Source organism: Schistocerca cancellata, chromosome 9 (assembly GCF_023864275.1).
Source record: "Schistocerca cancellata isolate TAMUIC-IGC-003103 chromosome 9, iqSchCanc2.1, whole genome shotgun sequence".
In the NCBI taxonomy this organism is placed as follows: Eukaryota; Metazoa; Arthropoda; class Insecta; order Orthoptera; family Acrididae; genus Schistocerca; species Schistocerca cancellata.
Window position 1 is genome coordinate 174,263,967 of NC_064634.1, and position 19,066 is coordinate 174,283,032.

Below are 19,066 nucleotides of genomic sequence, written 5' to 3' on the forward strand. Positions count from 1 at the left end.
CTAAGAAGTCAAATACATTTTCACAACCATTTACAATTCAAGTGGGCTCCTCGACTAATTGTACAAAAGAATTTTCCGATAGGTAGAAGTTACCAATTTCGTGTTCTGCCCTTTGGTTTAAATGTCAGTCCAGGTAAGCTGTCTTAGACACTGTGCCGGGACTTGAACTGTTAAATAAGGTAACCATTGAACTGTGTGTTCCTCACAGTTCCATTCCTCTCCCTCTTAATGTCGCTTGCAGCGTTAATTTCAATTCCCGCCACGAGCCCTCTTTTGTTTACTAGCAATTCCAAGGGGGCGCTGTGTGCTCTGCGCGGAGCGGTTCCTCGTTGCACGCGCAGCGTGGGGTGATGGCAAGGCCGGAGTGGGGAGTGGTCGCGAGTAGTGCGACGGTTGTTGACGCTCTATGCCTAGTGTGGACGTGGCCTCGATAAGGTTACTGGCGTCGCGAATTAATAGTGGTGTCTGATTCAAGACGTTATGGAAATTCTGTCAGTTCTGTTTCCTCTATGTTGCCGGTGTGGAAGCAAGACTGTGTCCTGGTACCGGTAGCTATTCGTCATACACCTTTGTTTAGCGGTGGTTGTCATTCACATTCCGCTAAAACGGTGATTCAGTAACCCGGCCATATTGCCGATGTTACTCGTCGTGACTGCTGTCGACTGTTCCTACTAGACGCTTTAGTATTGTCTTCCATTTCTTCTGCTGTGTGCTGCTGGGTTCATTTCAGTGTTAATATTCAGCCCAGTGTATTAGAAATGAATTTTTGTTGTCTTGTGGTTGAGTCCTGAGTTTGTCTGAATCGATAACTAGCGATAATTAATACCACTCACGACGCACGTCAAGCAACCAAGAAAAATGTGACTTAAATTTGCATTTGTGTAACTTGTTTACCCAGTTTTCTATGAGGTTTTAGTTAATTAGTTAAATAACTATTTTATACTTTAAATTGTGCTTTAAATTATTAAATTATGTAAAAATTGTTCCGCCCATGAAATGGAGTTTTGACATGCGATGTTCTTTTTTTTTGGGTTCTGGTCAAGTTCACATTATGTCATCTTAATAGTCTGTTAAGTGCCTCAGCACTCGCAACAGTCATATGGAATATATCTACACTCCTGGAAATTGAAATAAGAACACCGTGAATTCATTGTCCCAGGAAGGGGAAACTTTATTGACACATTCCTGGGGTCAGATACATCACATGATCACACTGACAGAACCACAGGCACATAGACACAGGCAACAGAGCATGCACAATGTCGGCACTAGTACAGTGTATATCCACCTTTCGCAGCAATGCAGGCTGCTATTCTCCCATGGAGACGATCGTAGAGATGCTGGATGTAGTCCTGTGGAACGGCTTGCCATGCCGTTTCCACCTGGCGCCTCAGTTGGACCAGCGTTCGTGCTGGACGTGCAGACCGCGTAAGACGACGCTTCATCCAGTCCCAAACATGCTCAATGGGGGACAGATCCGGAGATCTTGCTGGCCAGGGTAGTTGACTTACACCTTCTAGAGCACGTTGGGTGGCACGGGATACATGCGGACGTGCATTGTCCTGTTGGAACAGCAAGTTCCCTTGCCGGTCTAGGAATGGTAGAACGATGGGTTCGATGACGGTTTGGATGTACCGTGCACTATTCAGTGTCCCCTCGACGATCACCAGTGGTGTACGGCCAGTGTAGGAGATCGCTCCCCACACCATGATGCCGGGTGTTGGCCCTGTGTGCCTCGGTCGTATGCAGTCCTGATTGTGGCGCTCACCTGCACGGCGCCAAACACGCATACGACCATCATTGGCACCAAGGCAGAAGCGACTCTCATCGCTGAAGACGACACGTCTCCATTCGTCCCTCCATTCACGCCTGTCGCGACACCACTGGAGGCGGGCTGCACGATGTTGGGGCGTGAGCGGAAGACGGCCTAACGGTGTGCGGGACCGTAGCCCAGCTTCATGGAGACGGTTGCGAATGGTCCTCGCCGATACCCCAGGAGCAACAGTGTCCCTAATTTGCTGGGAAGCGGCGGTGCGGTCCCCTACGGCACTGCGTAGGATCCTACGGTCTTGGCGTGCATCCGTGCGTCGCTGCGGTCCGGTCCCAGGTCGACGGGCACGTGCACCTTCCGCCGACCACTGGCGACAACATCGATGTACTGTGGAGACCTCACGCCCCACGTGTTGAGCAATTCGGCGGTACGTCCACCCGGCCTCCCGCATGCCCACTATACGCCCTCGCTCAAAGTCCGTCAACTGCACATACGGTTCACGTCCACGCTGTCGCGGCATGCTACCAGTGTTAAAGACTGCGATGGAGCTCCGTATGCCACGGCAAACTGGCTGACACTGACGGTGGCGGTGCACAAATGCTGCGCAGCTAGCGCCATTCGACGGCCAACACCGCGGTTCCTGGTGTGTCCGCTGTGCCGTGCGTGTGATCATTGCTTGTACAGCCCTCTCGCAGTGTCCGGAGCAAGTATGGTGGGTCTGACACACCGGTGTCAATGTGTTCTTTTTTCCATTTCCAGGAGTGTAATTTATTACTCAGGTTTATTCATAGTAATTTTATTCGGTTCATTCCAGTCCTCTCATTTCTTGAGTGACTACAAGGTCTATTTTCTAGCCTTATTCTGGAAGCGTGAATGCCCGTAATCTGCAAAAAATTATTGGCGGGTCTCTTCCTATATGCCGTTACAGTTACTCGGCTCCTGGTGGCTGTTACTTTTTCTATCATGACTTGTTTGTTCTTCAGCCACTCGCTTCAATTAATGAGTTAAGTACCTTGTGGAGGTCAATCTTACCCTTTATTTACCTGCCTCAGCCTTAGGGAGGGGTTTAATTCCTCAAGCTAGCTTTAGGCCAGCGCTGGTCCGTTAGGATTCCTTTGATCTTATGATAGTGTTATATAGCTCTAAAGAGTAACTTATTGTGGTCGAGTTTATTAAGTTGATTTTACACGGCCAATGTGATCCCAAAGTGATGGTTTTAAGAATAATTTGTATCCTTTTTTATATGCTGAATTGTTCAGGGTGGAACGTAGTTGTGTTAGAAGCCTATTTATATATATTTATGATATCTTTCAATTTATTGTGCTATTTCCATGATTTAATGTATATGCCCCTTTTAATGGGTTCTAGATTTATCCTGTCTTATTTAGTGTTTAAGTAAGCCCACTGAAATATCACTCTCAAGTTAAACTAACTGATCCGGTTTCCTGTAACACGTGAATTTGCTTAGTTCTTCGTGTTCTACGATTTATCTCGTCGAAAAGTGTTTTCAGTACTATAATGTATAACAGTCAAATCTGAACCAAGCTGTTCTTCAGTTTAACTGTATGTTCCATAATTTTCGTGGAATTTAAAAGGTCTAAATTTGCAAGCCTTAATATGTTTTGTGTAAATTGTTGTCAGTATAGCTGTGACCTACCTAATCAATTGCAACACGTAATTGTTGGTGTTTTAACTGGTTGTGTTGCAATAAATGCAAACTTAAAGTGAAGCCTGTGGGTGATTCATATTCCCCGCTTCCTCATCCTCAGTAATGCTAGAATTAATTTTTTTTTTATTAAAGCTTGAGTTAAGATTTTTCTGTGAGTTACTGGGAGAAAAGAAAAGGAGGCGCTACAAATGGTAGCAGAGCGTGGTTATTGTCCTTCCTGACCAGTGGGAGGGTAGTTAGTATTTTGCTTCACTGTTTGCATTTGCTGTATAGCAATCTTGGATAAGTATTTATTGATTTTGATTAATGTTTTATATTGTATTCCACTTGACTTGCGTCGTGATGGGGCAGCGGGACTGTCCCGGTCTTGCCCTTTTAAAGAAGGAACAATTGGTCTACGAGTTGAGTATTCAGCGACAGCACACGCAAAGGAGGGTGGCCGAATTGGTCGCTAGATTGCGTGGGGCCTTGACTAGTCCTGTCGTCTTTTCGGGCGAACTTGTTGGACAGATCATTGGTACTTTACGTCTGATTGGTAGTGCCGTTGAGGAGTTGGCCCAGAATATTGCATTTCTCCACGGTACACGTGTCACCTCGAAACATAGGGGGAGATTAGAAGCCCAGTTGTGTCACTGGTACTCGTGCATTCGAGATTTGGAATTTTTCTCGTTAAATAGAGAACAGCAGGACTTGGATAGCCAACTTGTCCAGTAAGTAAGCGGCTTGCAGGTTAAGGCCAATGTGTTGGGGCTGGAGCATATTCGTGACGATGATGAAGAAAGTTTGTGTTCTTTAGCCCATAATAATCAAAGTTTGCAGGGTCAAGCGTTTAAGGTGAAGTGTCAGAAATGTTTGCCAAATTGCCTAATCCCATTATGTACCTTCTGCAGGGGATTTCCCAGTTAATAATTGACAATTTAGATCAAGTTCAGAAGGTGTTGTGGTTAACCGTTAATCTTGAGATACACGCTGATGCCTTACAGGTTCCCCAGATAATTATTTCGCGTCTTTTGTATCCGTTATCTAACGGTGTTCTCATTCAAAATTTTTCGGAAGTCTTGCGCGGGCTGGCTACCTTGTGTGAGTTGAAAGATGCCATTATCAGACGTAAACTTTCACGTAGGGTTCGGCAGTTCTTGGAGGGCCAATATTATTGGAGGGTCCAGGGGTTCAATGAGAGCTTGTCCCAGTATGTTGAGCGGGTTCGAATTGCCGTTCGCGCGCTTAATATGTCTGTAAGTGAGCGCGATGCTTTTCTAGTTATAGTGCAGGGAATGAGACCCGAGGACAGGTCGCGGACCCCGTTTGCTCGGGAGCCGCTTCCGTACACCGAATTGACGAGTTTGACTGATTCTATTGAAGCGTTTAGTTTTGCCGATGAACGTCTTCAGGAAATATCCGTCGGTCAAGATGAAATGTCGCTTGTCAAACAGCCAGTTCGCGACTGCCAACTGCAGCGAACGGCTCGTGCGAGCAAGTGACGCCAGAAGAGGAGCGTGCGGGGTTTTAAATTTCGACCTCCTAAAGGATGAACCCATGTCAAATTAGTGTCAGGGGCTTGGCTTCCCCGCATCTGCTCCCTGATTAATCGTGAACCTGTTTGCGCCCTGCTAGCTTCGGGTAGTGCAGTTTCTTTACTCGACTATGCGTGGTACTTGGAGTTTCATGCCTTATGCAAATTCCCTTCTTTGTCTCCCTCCATGCAGGGGTGTCGTGGGGTAAATGGCCAGAGGTTGCCCCTGGTAGGGGAGATAAAGGGAAACATTGGGATAGGTGGCTTTTCCTGGCTGGTCCATCTGATGGTCGTTAACAATTTGTCTGTCAATCTGTTGTTGGGACGTGATTTCATTCGCAAGGTTGGGTTGACTCTTGATTTTGCTGGTGGTACCTTTAGTTTCGCATTTCGCCCGATCGAGAAATTTGCCTTTTGTTCTTGCCGTAGGTCTCTTAGGTTGAAAACGGTTAACAACGTGGTTTCCCAGTTCGATGTTGGTCATCTGTCTCGGCTTGAGGGATCCCGTTTGCTTCAGTTATTACAACTTTATCCTCATGTTCTCACTAATCGGTTGGGCGTCACCGATCGTATCCATTATAAAATCCGTCTGGTTGATGATATTCCTGTACTTCAGGCTGCTTACCGTCTGTCACCCCGGAAGATGCGGGTGTTACGCCGAAAGATCGACGAGATGCTAACCAATGGCGTCATCAGGCCATCTACACCTCCTTATGCGTCGCCGACAAGGAGCATCCGGTCGTCGATTATCGTTAGCTCAATCAGGTTATAATAGTCGGTTCCTAAGCCTGATCTTCATAACTGCTTTAAGTGGTTTGTTGGAGCACATTTGTTTTCTGGGCTCGATTTAAATTAGGCTTATTATCAAATACCGCTTACCGAGGATTCTAAGCCCGCTACCTCTTTTGTAACCGATTGGAATTTATTTGAATTCAATCGTGTTCCTTTTGGGATTGCTACCGGGGCATCGGTTCTCTCACGCCTATTAGATAATGTTTTTGGCGATCTTAAGTTTAAATGTGTGTACAATTATTTAGACGATGTTGTAGTCTATAGTGACAATTTTGATGAACATCTTTAGCATTTGGGGTTGGTTTTGGATCGTTTGGGACATGCTGGGTTAACTGTTAAACCTGACAAAATTAAGCTATGTCCCGGCGAAATTTCTTTTTTGGGATACTTGGTTTCGGCAGACGGGATCAGCGGCTCCATCCTCCTCGTAATGAGAAGGAGATTGCCAGATTTATAGGCGTGATCAACTATTTTCGCAAGTTTGTTCCCAATTTCGCTCAGTTAGCCTTATTTCACGCTCTGCAATCTGCAGGTTTACGCTGTCGGCTGGACAATTGTTTTTTTTTTTTTTTTTCAACTGGAAGTGGAATACTTAGGCCACTGTCTTAGCAAAGATGGAATTCGCCCTTCCTCGTCCCAAGGATTTATCTGACCACCAGGTGCTTTTGGGCAAGGTTACTTATCACTTAAAGTTCTTACCCCAAGCTGCCTCCGTTGCTGACCCCCCCCCCCCCCCCATTTAAAGAGGACGCTGAAGTCCGCCCCTTGCCTTACTCCCTTCTCTCTGGACTGCCCCTTGATTGTGGCGGCTGATGGGTCGGCATATGGCACTGGGACAGTCCTCGCACATCGGAACACTGATGGCTCCAATCAGCCCATTGCTTATGCATCTAAGACGTTAACCCCAGCACAATGGAACTACTCCCAGATTGAAAAGGAGGCCATGGCGATAGTGTTCACCATCCAAAAATTTCACATCTCTCTGGGGCCAAGTTCACCCTCCTGACGGACCGTAAATCCTTAGTTACGCTTTTTGGACCCCACTAACCTTCCAGAGCGGACGGCTCAACGTCTCCAGCGCTACGGAATTACACTTGCACCATCTGGTATAAGCCCACCTCCCACCATGCTAACGTGGACACTTTGTCACGTCTCCCAGCAGGCCCTTATCCTGCGTTTGACCAACAGGAGGCCCTCTGCTTTCACATTGATTCCATCCTGCGGGATGCGCTGGACGGTCTGCCTCTTATGGATGCTCACATTGCCATGTCTACATGCCGAGACCCTATCTTGTGGCAGGTTCTCCACTATGTGGTCCACAGTTGGCACTCCTATATTACTCATCGGAGGCATATTACTCACCAACTTCAGCCCCTGGCACCACCTGTCCCACAAGCTCTCCGTGGTCGATGATGTCCTTCTGTTGGCCACAGAGTTGGATGCCCATCAGGTGGTCATCCCTCCAGATTTTCGACATCACGTGCCCAGTTTTACACCAAGGGCAATTGGGTCTGGCTCGCCAGCAATTGTATTGGCCCAGCACCAATGGTGATATTGACTACCTGGTCCACAGGCACACTGTGTGTGTGCTTCACCAGGCAAGCCCCCCTCAGTTGTTCGCACCCTGGCCTGTGCCTCGCTGGCCCTGGGATCGCATCCATCTCGATTTTGCCGGCCTGTTTTTTGGGGTCCATGTGGTTACTTACTGTTGAGGCCTACTCCAAATACCCATATGTCGTCCACTTGGCTTCCACCACCACAGAGGCCACACTCATGGCACTGGCCCAGGTTCTCTCCATTGAGGGCCTGCCTCACACGTTGGTCTCTGATAATGGCCCCAATTCACAGCATCCTCCTTCCACGACTTCTGTCAGGCCAACAGTATCAAAATATCCAAAGCACGCCTTCCCACCCTTGCTCCAATGGCACAGCAGAGAGGCTTGTCCGCACATTTAAACAACAGTTGACAAAGGCGGTCGAAACATCTCCAACGATGTTGGCCCTCACCCTGTTCTTGAGCACATATCACACCACGCCAATTGATGGTCATAGTCCAGTGGAGCTCCTCCATGGGTGACAGCCGTGGACCCGGCTCCATTTGCTGATGCCGTCACCCCACGACCCCTGCTCTCAGCCCTCGGTTTTACGCCCCCGGTGCAGCCATGTGGGCCTGCGTGTACGGGAGCAAGAGGCTTGTCTGCACATTTAAATAACCATTGACAAAGGCAGTCGAAAAATCTCCAACGATGTTGTCCCTCACCCTGTTCTTGAGCACATATCACATCACGCCAATTGATGGGCATAGTCCAGTGGAGCTCCTCCATGGGTGACAGCCGTGGATCCAGCTCCATTTGCTGATGCCGTCACCCCACGACCCCCGCTCCCAGCCCTCTGTTTTACGCTCCCGGTGCAGCCATGTGGGCCTGAGTGTACGGGAGCAAGGTGGGTCAGACGCGCAGCACGGTTGTTGAGGCCCATGGGCAGTGTGTGCCGTCAGTGCAAATATCAAAAGGGAGCACAACCATCATAACCAGGTCTGCCCGCATACTACCGCGGGACTCCCGCCACCGCCTCCTCCTACACTCCCTCCTTCGGGTACAGATGTGGTCCTCGAGTTGCCACCGCTGCCCCTGGTTGCTGCCTCCCCGTGAGCCTGCTGCTGGCCCTTCCCACCTCCAGGTGGATCGGAGGCTCCCTCCGACGTCCTGGCCTCTGAGTCGACTGTCATGGACACCTCCCCGACAACGGCAATTGACGAGCCTGGGTCTTCTCCCATCTGCCGACCACCACGGCACCGTCCGGGGCGTTTTCGCCCATGCGCGCAAGTTTCAGGGTGGACGGATCTGGTACCGAGCGCCGTGAGTTTCGAATCCGCGCCAGACGACATGAAACTCGATGACCACTAGAGGTCTCTGCTGCAGTCGCTCCGTAAGCTGTGGCTGCGTGCGCTCCTGGCCCCGAGTCTAACATGAGGGCGCCACTGTGGAGCACATGTTCTCAGCGGCCATTAGCGACATACGCTGTGTTGTATTTAGGCGGCTGCCTCACTCAGCGCGGCAGTCTGGTATTCGCGTTGAGTCGGTTGATATATCGCTTACAGACATAGTGTTTATATTGCGGGTGCTTACTTCCCGTTTATGAGTGGACGTTGTTTTGATTTCGTGAGGTTCTCTTGTGACTCCGTTGCTTAATACTTTGTTGTTGATCTCGGTGTCTTCTGCTGTTGTCTGTCGTTGTACTTGTCCTTCCATTCCCGTTCGCCTGTCTTGTTTGTTCGCCGGCCTCTTCCTTTTGGTCCCGCCACGTTTTCGTTAGCGACAACCCCGCGACCGTTCCTGTCGAGGTTACAACAAAAACATTTCTCGTATTTAGTTGCCTATTGATACAAAACAGTGATACTGATCATACATAAATTTTAAAAAATCACATTCGTGAAAAATATGAAAATTAAAGATTTCAATAGAAATGCTGTGTTTGTAGTCACATACTGGGTTGTTGTCACTCAGACTGCTGCATGTCAGTGGAGTACCAAACGGACCCCCTTGCATTGTCGGGAGTATGTCGCATACAGTGAACATTCTTATACACTGATGAGACAAAACATGATGGCCACCTACTTTATTGCTTGTTTATCCGTCTTTGGAACGAAATACATCACTGATTCTGCATATCAGGGATACGACAGTTTGCTGGTAGCTTTCTGGAGGCATGACGCGTTAGATGTCTACGCACAGGCCGTGTAATCGAGTAAATAACGGGCCGCTGATTTGCGTACGCGGTGATGGTGCCCGATAGCGACCGAGAGGGGTTCCACAGGATTTACATCAGGTGAGCCTGGCCGCCGAGACATCAACGTGAGTTCACTATAATGCTCCTCAAACCAATGTAGCACAGTTCTGGCTCCGAGACACGGACAGTTATAATGCTGAAAGATTACATATCCGACGGTGGAGACATCAACATGAAAGGAAGCAGGTGGTTCGCAGCTGTTAGCGTGTCTTCGATTACCACAACAGATCTCATGCAAGCGCAGAAGAATGTCTCCCATAGCATAATTCTGCTCCCACCGGCCTGTGTCTGTGGCGCGCTGCACGTTTCGAGCCGCCGTTCACCTCGATGACGGCGTTTGTGGAGACGACCATCGACCTAGAGTAGCAAAAATGTGTTTCACCCGAAGAGCCGACACGTTTCCACTGATCGAATTATGATCCAGTGGCCATTGCAGTCGTAACTGACGATGTCGTTGGGTCATCATTCCATTCTGCTGTGGAGCTTCATGTTCAACAATGAACGATGAACGGTTTGCTCCGAAACAATCGTGCGTGCACCAGCATTGTGCTCTTTCGGCAGCGATGCCACAGCCTCCGGAACGCATTTTCTGTGAAGAGTCGTGGACTTCCAACCATTTAGCGCCTGATGGAAATTTCACTGTCCTTCCACCTCTTTCCGTAGAGGCTCACGGCAGTAGCTTCCCGTTTTCGAGTTACTCGTTCACAGCTCTGCTTAATAATAATCTGCCCTTTGTCACAGTCGTGTATCTCAATGGATTTCCCCATTTGCAGCCCGTATCTTTGCTAGGGCGATCCCCCGTCCGTATCTGTTCTGCCGTACTTTTGTTACCTAGTCAGCTGCCTGTAACTCACCAGGCGGCGTGCAACGTGGTGATGGGCAGTGGTCATAATGTTTGGACTTATCAGTGTACGTAGCCTATACGCTGGAATGACCGGACGAATCGACACTACCAGGATAATCGTACATAAACGACATAACTGGATTACATAGAGAAATCGACCACGGTGAACCGACCAAGGTTCGCGCTGTGCAAGGGAATTACCAGACCTGTTCGTTCAGGGTCATCGAAATTCACGAGCACAGCAAGTATCAAGATAAATGGTCGCTCGATTCCCGTACTGCAGCGGACGACCGTTGTCGATAACAAGGGAAGAATCTCAGCAGTAATGGTCAGGGGCGGGCTGGCAGACATTGGCGCAGGGAGTATGGAGGGTGGTCAGTCTTAAAAGCTTGGTTGTGCTGAGAAATAATTGTTAAGCAAAAATCGACACGTTACGCCATTCCCGCGCTAATGAGAACTGAAATTAGGCAATCAGGACGGTGCGCGCACGAATTAAAGCGGCCGGCCAGAGACAGTGTTCTTCGTTTGGTTTTCTAAAACAAAACAAGAGAACGGTACAAAAATTGGAAATGGGACGGTAGTAAGGATCGAACATGAGCCAAAGGTTGAATAGGTCTCGTGCGCTATCATCTAATCTATGAGAACAACTTACACTACTTTTATCTGGCTGACAGCTTGAATTTACGTGCGCAACGGCCTGATTTGTTAACTTCAGTGCTAATTAACTCGGGAACGGATCAACGCATCGTTTTTTTTAACAGCTATTTCTCAGAACAACCAATCCTATAACGCCCTTACAATCTTTGCCGACATTTCCTGACCATCTAATAACCTCCATCTGCGTCGGCCCCCGGTAGCTGAGTGGTCAGCGCGACGGACTGTCAATCCTAAGGGCCCTGGTTCGATTCCCGGCTGGGTCGGAGATTTTCTCCCCTCAGGGACTGGGTGTTGTCCTAATCATGATCATTTCATCCCCATCGACGCGCAAGTCGCTGAAGCGGCGTCAAATCGAAAGACATGCACCAGGCGAGCGGTCTACCCGACGGGAGGCCCTCGTCACACGCCATTATTATTACCTCCATCTGCTGGCTTAACTCTAGCCCGCTACCAGGAATGGATGGTGAATCTATGACAATACCAGAGACCTGTATTGGCGAAATGTCAGAAAAACCACTAAACGAGCGTCGCCCGAAGATACAGAGTCGAGCGCAGACGGGTAACACGTCAAGAAGTGGCCGCGAATGTCTCAACAGTTTTTCGCTGGACTAAGTTTATTGCATAGAGGATCCTCGATTACAGATCCTTCACATGTTGTAACTAAGAGAGCCGGTTATGAAAAACAAGAAGTGCAGAGCTCGCTGAATATTTAATGCCCACAACGAACACATGACGTGCGCGGTACATGCGCCTTCAACAGAGAAAACGAACACAGATGGCCATCATAGTCTTGGGACAGCTTTTCTGCCTTTTAATGGGGAAGCCGCTGTCCAAAGTTATGGTTTCGTCCGTTGAACGAGGTCTCGTGCAAAAGTGGATACCTCAGAACAGCACCACATGTAAAGACAGTCGCTGCCAGACGCAGGAACGAATCGGAGACTTTGGCGTAGACACGTCCCACGTGTTTCTGGCGCAGCTGGGAAGTTCTTTGTGTCTAAGCACGGTGCCACTCAGCCCAGTCCCTATGTAATCGCCCAATCTCTACGTAATCACCTTAGTCTTTCTGTACTCGGCGTCCTCTTACAATCATTGCTAGCAACGACAATATCGTCTTAGCACAGAGCCAGCTTCATGCTAATAGAACAGTTACTCTGAATTAATATCCAGTTAACGCCAGTACTCTGCTGCGAAACTATCATTCTGCAGTGACATATTGCTACTGTTCTAAGTGCCAGAGGCAACATCAAATACACGTCATCTGTGTGGACAAGACTTATTTACAAAATTAAGTATTTACCAGATTTAAGTTTTAAACATTACTAATGTGTGTGTTGTAGTATCTGGTCTATATCCTCCTGAAGTAATCTAGTGGCTACAATATACCTCAGAACTCACATAAGGGACGATGACCGTAGCAGTCTGGTCGCTGTCATCCCACAAACCAACCAACCAACCAACTCACATATTTGAAATGGATGTGATTCTTAAATTTATATGGCAACCACATTCCTAGCACATTCATAAGATTAAGCAGTAGAAATTGCTTTGTAAATGTGTGCGGATTGTGGAAAAGGTAAAGAAGAAATAATTATGGAATATGGGTAGAAGTCCCTACTAGCCCTGTCCATAGAGCTGTCAGAGTAGCGTCACAGTCGTCAGCAGAGTCGAAACAGATATGTACCCAGTGTTGTGTTATCAGCTATAGAATTATGTCTCCTTCAACCACAACGGAATTTATGCAAGAGCTGAATGGATTCGAGAATACAGCCAAGACGGCACTTATCCATCTGCTTTATGATCATTCATATGCAGCTCTGCCAAATACACAGGTGCAGAATGCAGATTCATTATGTAGAAGTAGGTGCAGTAAGATAAGCATGCTCATCGGGATATTCTGTTAAGTCTACAAGGAATGGTTTACCACTCCCACCCATGTAACACAGTGTGAGAACAATGAGAACAGCTTGATCTTAACTGACAGTGACCTGAGATGACTGTCATGCCTTTTGATTTTCTGTAGGCTTCAAACTTCTGCTGCTATTAAGTGCAGGTCCGTCTCGGTCAACTTACAAGCGTACATTGCTAAAGGACCTGTGTTGTAGCGGCCCCTTATCAGTTAGAGGGCCCACATGACAGACTAGCAAGATGGGCTGCCGACTTCCCTTCAAGAGCTCGATGCATCGCCAGTGGATGTAAACAATAACAAGCTTTCTGAATAAACACTGAACTATTTCGCGAGAAGACATGTGACAGTGTTCCAGCAAATGGAACTCATGTGACTACATGTAGCACTCCACCAAATCGGCATTATAAGCATGCTCAGAGATTCAGACCGGCAGTGAATACCTACCACTAGGACAGCTCGGGCCATTACTTACGCCGGCCCTAGCCTAGTAGACACTCGCTGTAGCTTTCAGAAGCACGTTGTTTCTTTGTAATTGGTAGAGTAGAGTTTGGTCATTATTTTCTTTAATTGTCTTGTACTCTTACCTGGTTTTGCCACCACAAGAATTGTAGGATTTTCTTGTCATTCTTGCGTTTGAAAATTAGTGCATGGCAAGAACACGTTTTTTAATTGTAATAAAGTGTGTTCAGACTTGATTGTTAGTTCTATCCTGCCGAACGCAGGACACTACAGTTATTGACTTTCATTTTCGAACGAAATGGCCACCTCAGAGGAACTTCTTCAGTCCTTGGTGGAAACTCTACAGCAGATTCAGGCAGCGCTCACATGGTCGGAACTTCGCCCTCACTCCCCAGCGTTGCAAGGGATCACTCATGGAGTTGATTCCATTATAGGCCAACTGAACAGTTTGCATTCGGCTGCGGCTCCACTGACGTTTCCGCCTTTCGATATGCCTGTGAAACCGTGGTATAACTATGTCGGACGGTTGAAACAACATTTACTGGCACATGGTATCCACGACGAAAATCGAAGTCGGGCTTTTTTTAGCAACAGTCGGTTCACAGGTGTATCGTTTAATTCAACTATTGAACCCTGAGCAGCCCCCTCGCGATCTCTCGTTTACCCATATTAAGGGCTGCCTTTTTGAGGACTTTGACGCACAAATACACGTCACCCCCGCCCGTCGAAAGTCCCCAGGCCCGACATATCGGGAATGAATTACGGCGCTCCTGGCTTTCTCCCGCGATTGTAAATTCTGGTGCGCCAACGTTGCCTGCAACCAGTCTTATTCCTCTTCTATGATTCGCAATATGGTGGTGTTAGACGCACCAGACGAGTCTTCCGGCTGAAGTTACAGGATGCGTCCCTCGACACCTGTCTGCCGATCATTCATGTGTTTGAACAGTCTCACTGGCTACAACCGCCTCATCTCGATCCGGCTGTTTTCGCGGCTCGCCAATTGCCTAGCGCCGAGCAGGAGTCTTGTCGATCCGTTGGTACATCCCGTGACGAAGTCCTTCGCCCGGTTTCCATCCTGTCTGGACTGTTTCCGGACTCATCAACGGTCAGAGTGCCCCCACCGGCGAGCAAGGTGCACGGCTTGCGGCCGAGTGGGCCATATCGCCGTGTTGTCAGGTTTTGCAGAAACATCGCGTAGATGCCACGTTTCCTGCGGACACCTCAGGACCTGGAAGGCTTGCATTCCACTGACAGCCAAGTATTCTCCATCATCTCCCAGTCGGAAGACCGTTTTCTCCTTACCTTGGAGGTCGCGCATATTCCGGTGGTCTTCCAAATTGACACATCATCCGTTTCTATTGTGGATGGTACGACATACCAACGGTTGGGCTCGCCGGCTTTATCCCCGTACACTCACGCCTTACTCAGTTTCAGCAAGCACCCTATATCAGTCGACGGCGTTTTTTCCACACAAATCTCTTACAACGGTTGTTCCTTCACCACTCAGTTTTTGGTGGTCGGCTGTCCTGGTTCTACTAACCTTCTGTGTGTAGCTATTTTTGGTAATCTGGTTTTGTCAGTGCAGGACGCGGTACAGGGCGATTACTATCCCCTCATCAGATACCCTCCTCGACCCGTTGCTCACCAAATACGAAACGTAGTTCTCATCCTCCACACCAGGGGTGAATAGCTTCACCGCGCATATTCAGCTTCTTCCCTCTGCTGTCCCTCGCATTTTTTTGAGGCCCACCTGATCCTCTTTGCTCTCCGAGACAGGCTCCAGGAGAAACTTCGCCGCTTACAAGACGAAGATCTCCTTTCTCCTGTCGCGCACAGTCGCAGGGCGACGCCCGTCGTGATAGTCGAGAAGCTGAACGGTGCCTTATTCATCTGTGGCGACTTTAAGGTCATGGTCAGTTCTCAGTCTGACATAGGTGCATATCCTGCCCACACATCTTGTGGGCTCCACCGTTTTCACCAAATTTGATTTGCGCGATACTTCTTTGCAGCTGCCGTTGGACGAGAACCCGCATCAGACCCTAGTCATCACCCCGTGTGGCCTTTTCCGGTACAACCGCCTCCCGTTTTCATTGCCAGCGCCTCCGCCATTTTCCAACATCTGGAACGCCTCACAAGCCAGGTGCCGGGTGTGGCAAACTGTCTGGACCAAGTCACTGTTGGCGGCTCGTCCGCGGTGGACCTCGCAGACAAACTGGATAAACTGTTTCAGATATTTTCTGAGTCTAACCTGCATTGCCGGAAGGATAAATATGACTTGTTTGCGCGAGAGGTCAGTTATCTACGTTTCACGATTGATGCCCGCGGCTTAAAACCTCTAAGGAGTATGTCGAGGTGATTCAAAATCTGCCTCCTCCCATCAACGTGAGGCAACTGCAATCCATCCTCGGTCAAATCCGACGTTTTATACGCCACGCCGCTGAGGTTTCGGCGCCTCTGACCGGGTTATTGCGCAAGGGTGGACATTGGGTTTGGGACACCGCTCGTGAGCAGGTTTTGACACGTCTCAAGTCGCTCTCTCCCGCCCTCCTTGTCTGGCAGCTTATGATCCTTCCCTGTCCCTCATTGTTGCCACCAATACATCGAACTATGGCCTGGGTGCAGTCCGCTCGAAAATGGTCGGCGGCGTTGAGACACCAGTCGCTTTCACATCCAAAAAATTGACCGACGCTCAAACCAGATATAGTCAAATTGAAAAGGAAGCTTTGGCACCGGACGAAATTCAACGATTTCGTGTGTGGTCGTCATTTCACTCTGCAGACCGACCACAAACCTTTGGTGTCTTTGTTTCACCCGGCTGCCGCAGTGCCCACCTGGACAGCGCGCCCCCTTCAGCGTTGGGTGCTCTTCCTGGCGATGTTCGACTTTGATATTGTCTATAGCACCTCTGAACGGCACGCAAACGCCGGTTTTCTGTCCTGGCTGCCTACCAGGTAGGACCGTGAACCTCCCCCTTAGTTTGTTTCCATGTGGAACAGGACATGAGCGCAGCTCTCTACACGCTTCTGTTGGATGCCGATGCGGTCCAGCTGTGGGTTGACTGACCAGTCGTCGATGCATCTGCAATACAAAGGTCCATCGCTTTTGGGATCATCGGCACAGTTCTTTTTCTGCAGTGGCGTCATCCATTTACATAGTGATTCAGACATTCACCAGGTGGTCATACTGCATGGGTTACACCGCCGTCCTCGACCTCCTCCATGCTGGCTATTGGGCATCGTCCTCACCAAATAGCTAGCCCGCTGCCACCTTTATTTTTGCAGTTTGGATAAAGACATTGTCTCCCTCTTGTCAGCCTGCACTACGCGCCAAACATGTCAGGCAGCACCCCCACACCAGTATATTTCGTGGCCAGATGCAGCTGCTGTATGGGAAAATCTCCATTTAAATTTCGCAGGGCGTTTTCATGGTTCCCAGTGGCCCACACTGATCGATTCCAGGTCAGGATACCCTTACATCTCCCACATGATGAACACCACTTTTGCTGAGACTGTCAAAATTCTCCAGCCTCTTTGTTGTTGAGTGACTCCCCAAAACGATCGTTATGGATAACAGTCCACAGTTTACATAGACCGAGTTTAAGCAGTTCTGTACTGCCAATGGAATTTCCCTCATCCATACTGCCCCATTTCACCCTGCATCAGACAGTCGTGCAGAATGTTTTGTGTAGACATTAAAGACCCAGCTCAATAGGCTGCTACACCATCATCCACTGGAAGAGGTCGTACTTTTTTTGGCTATTTACCTTGCTGCCCCCCACGCCGGTAAAAGTCCTGTGGAGATACTTCGTGGTCGATCATTCCACTCTCTTATCTGTCCTTGTTCCTGAGGCTTCTTACCTTACTGCCCGCACTCCGGCACGCTCCTTCCGCATCAGGCAGAAGGTCTGGGTGTAGATCTTCTCTCATTAATGGGCGTGCTGGGTGCCTGCAGTCATCACCAAGCTTAGCAGCCGGGCGATAGTGTCTCTCCAGTGGACCGACGGTTCCGCTGCCTGCCGGCACCTCAACCATCTCTGCCCCTGTCTGGTGCACCACGACACTCCAGGGGAGCTGCCAGTGCCTATCGCCGGCTGCCTTGTGATGGAACCTCCACTTTTGTCTCCACCTCAGCTGCTGTTTCCACCACCAGCTGCCCCTGCTGCCTCGCCGCCTCCCGCCCCTGCCGGCCACGAACCCATGGACGTTGACCAGGACGCCCCTACTCCTATGGACGTTTGTGGTGCTGTGCATTTTCCAGGGGGGGAAATGTCTTAGCGGCCCCTTATAAGTTAGACGGCCCGCACAACAAACAAGCAAGATGAGCTGCCAACCTCCCTTCAAGAGCTCAGATAGAAACATCGCCAGTGGATATAAACAATAAAGGCTTTCTGAATACACACGGAACTACTTCACAAGAAGATGTATGACAGTGTTCCACCAATTGGAACTCATGTGACTGCATGTAACACTCCACCGAATCAGCATTATAAGCAGGCCTGGAGAGTCAGACCAGCAGTGTATACCTACTGCCAGGACAGCTCAGGCCAATACTTACGCTGGCTGTAGCAAAGCAGACACCCGCCGTAGCATTTGTAAGTAGGCTGTTTAGGTTTTTATGTTGGTAAAGCCACGTAGCGTTCTGTATGAAAATCACTGACTGTGCTGTGCAGTCTGTGGCTGGTTGGACTCACTGTCGGAGTATTCGCTATTGTAGTGTTGGGCAGTTGGATGTGAACAGCGCGTAGCGTTGTGCAGTTGGAGATGAGCCGCCAGCGGTGGTGAATGTGGGGAGAGAGATGGCAGAGTTTTGAGAGCGGACGATCTGGACGTGTCCGTCAGAAAAGGAAATTTGTAGGACTGGGTGTCATGAACTGATATATCTTTTATGACTTTTGAACACTATTAAGGTAAATATATTGTTTGTTCTCTATCAAAATCTTTCATTTGCTAACTATGCCTATCAGTAGTTAGTGCCTTCAGTAGTTAGAATCTTTCATTTAGCTGACAGTATTGGCGCTTGCTGTATTGCAGTAGTTCGAGTAATGAAGATTTTTGTGAGGTAAGTGATTCATGAAAGGTATAGGTTATTGCTAGGCAGGGCCATTCTTTTGTAGGGATTATTGAAAGTCAGATTGCGTTGCGCTAAAAAAAAATATTGTGTGTCAGTTCAGTGATCAGAATAAGTAAAGAGAGAATTGTCTGGGTACATTCAGTTTTGCTCGACTGTTTGAAAATCAAATAACGTAAGAGTTTTATCAACACAGTCATTTATAATTTTTCTAAGGGGACGTTTCACGTTCAGTAGCATGTTGTATATTTGTAATTGGTAGAGTAGATTTTTGTCATTATTTTCTTTCATTGTCTTGTACTCTTATCTGGTTTTGCCACCACAAGAATTGTGGGATTTTCTTGTTGTTCTTTCGTTTGAAAATTAGTGCATGCCAAGAAGGCTTTTTTAAATTACACTATAATAGTGTGTTCAAACTAGATTGTTAGTCAACTGCACAGTAGCTGATTGGAGCCGTGTAGTGTGATGCCTCTTTCCAAATAATGCAACATTTGGAGCATGCCTATGTCCCAATGAGCATTTGACCAGCAGAGATTGTGGGTGTGGAGGGTATATTTCAGGCTGGATATGTTTCTATGATCCTCACAGGCGTTTTTCCT